This window comes from Bison bison, unplaced genomic scaffold (assembly GCF_000754665.1).
Source record: "Bison bison bison isolate TAMUID 2011002044 unplaced genomic scaffold, Bison_UMD1.0 scf7180017864163, whole genome shotgun sequence".
NCBI lineage: Eukaryota > Metazoa > Chordata > Mammalia > Artiodactyla > Bovidae > Bison > Bison bison.
In genome coordinates this window covers 3,993,899-3,996,557 of record NW_011494735.1, presented here as the reverse complement: position 1 = coordinate 3,996,557, position 2,659 = coordinate 3,993,899, and positions in this window count along the sequence as shown.

The following is a 2,659-nucleotide window of genomic DNA, read 5'->3' as shown; positions in this document are numbered from 1 at the left end:
TCTAGGTTGGTCATAACTTTCCTTCCAAGGAGTAAGCGTCTTTTAATTTCATGGCTGCAGTCACCATCTGCAGTGATTTTGGAGCCCCCCAAAATAAAGTCAGCCACTATTTCCACTGTTTCCCCATCTATTTCCCCTGTTTCCCCATCTATTTCCCATGAAGTGATGGGACCGGATGCCATGATCTTTGTTTTCTGAATGTTGAGCTTTAAGCCAACTTTTTCACTTTCCACTTTCACTTTCATCAAGAGGCTTTTGAGTTCCTCTTCACTTTCTGCCATAAGGGTGGTGTCATCTGCATATCTGAGGTTATTGATATTTCTCGCGCCAATCTTGATTCCAGCCTGTGCTTCCTCCAGCCCAGAGTTTCTCATGATGTACTCTGCATATAAGTTAAATAAGCAGGGTGACAATATACAGCCTTGACATACTCCTTTTCCTATTTGGAACCACTCTGTTGTTCCATGTCCAGTTCTAACTGTTGCTTCCTGGCCTGTATACAGGCTTCTCAAGAGGCAGGTCAGGTGGTCTGGTATTGCCATCTCTTTCAGAATTTTCCACAGTTTATTGTGATCCACACAGTCTAAGGCTTTGGCATAGTCAATAAAGCAGAAATAGATGTTTTTCTGGTACTCTCTTGCTTTTTCGAGGATCCAGCATTTAAAAGAAACTCAATTCCAATGTTGCTTAGTTTAACCTCAGGATAGGATTTGAAATGCAGACTGATATTCCAGATGGTAACTGGGCTCTTCTGGTAGCACTAATTATAACTGAGCCCTGAGCACATCTCTTGCACTTATAGTTAGCAGATTTATTTTAATAGTATTTTCCGAGAAGTTACTAAAGGGAATTATGAAAAGTTATAATCATGAGTGACTAATGTCATTCACAGATACATTTTTTTAGTTATATGCACATCTATTATGCAAATTATGTTTTAAATCATTTTTTAAAAATTGTTGTTGTTTTTCAGTCACTAAGTCATATCTGACTCTGTGTGACCCCATGGACTGAAACTAACCCAATTTTATAAATCTAAATATAATATAAATATTATATTATATAAAATAAAAAATAATTTTTGAAACAAAACAGAGCAGCAACAGTAACAAATAAATAGACACCTGAATTCCATTATTTAAAGAGAGGAGAGGTTGGTTAGGGGAAAAATAGCTGAAGTATGGCAGACACCATCAGAATATTGTAAAGTAATTATTCTCCATTTAAATATACAATTAAATTAAAAAAGAAAAAGAAATGAGGCCCTGGAAACTTCATTCACCAAGAATTTTTTCTTTTTTTTGGCAATGCTTTGTTCTTTTCAGATCTTAGTTACCTGACCAGGGACCCAGGGCAGTGGAGGCACAAAGTCCTAGTCACTGGGCCGCCAGACGATTCCCACACTAAGAATTTCTAATCATATAACATAGGTACTCTTGTTGTTTCTCAGAAATTCTTAATTGCTGACTTTCCCCCTCCCTATATTTATTTCTAGAAATAGAATGGAATCTTTAAAAATTGAAATTCCTCTATATTGTTGTAAATTTTAGAGAAGTCACACTGTGATGTGAACGCTTCACTTTTCTAAGTTAGGACCTTATACCTCCAGCCCAGACGCTTTTTTTTTTTTAAGATGAAAGGACCCAGCTGGACCACCAGACATATGGACTTGGGATTTCAAACACAACATATTAAAAGTTGGACTTATCATATCCTACACTATCCTCCTCTAAGTTTATTCACTGTCCAATATTCCCCATAACTGCCTGCCAGCAACTCCAAAATTAAGCTTGCTTTCCCCCTCTGCCTTGTACCTCTCCATCAAAGCGATAAAAAAATTCTCCTGGTTCTGATCCTTTGATATCTGTCTTATCTATCCCCTTTTCTCTGTACATCTTGCCTGCTTCTATCTTGATCTTTCATTATTTCTCTTGTAGATTGTAACAGCAGTTTCTCAAAGAATTATTTGCAGTCCACAGTCCTCCTAAGAGACCATGAATTGAACAAAATATTAAAGATTTTTTGCCCATTTTATGGACTGATGATGCACAATTCTATATATTTTCATTTGTAAATAAAACAAAGGATTAATTATTAATAACCAATTAAATGAGTTATTAAGGTTGGCCAATATTTTGTATTAACAAAATAAAATTAGCACATTAATAGGATTTACTGATTAAAATAGATCCCACAAAGAAGTCTGGATCAATGTAATGTTATTGTACATCAATAGTTGAAATTACCCTTATTTTAAGAATAGAAGCCTTCATATCAGTGTCATAGTTTTAAGTTCCTGCTTTTTTGCTTTTTAACTATAATTTCCCATAAATGTAGCTTTCTTTTTTTTTTATTTTTTAACTTTACAATATTGTGTTGGTTTTGCCATATATCAAAATGAATCCAGCACAGGTATACGTGTATTCCCCATCCTGAACCCTCCTCCCACCTCCCTCCCCATACCATCCCTCTGGGTCGTCCCAGTGCAGCAGCCCCAAGCATCCAGTATCGTGCATCGAACCTGGACTGGCGACTCGTTTCATATATGATATTATACATGTTTCAGTGCCATTCTCCCAAATCATCTCACCCTCTCCCTCTCCCACCGAGTCCAAAAGACTGTTCAATTTCCCATAAATGTAGCTTTCATCATAGTGCT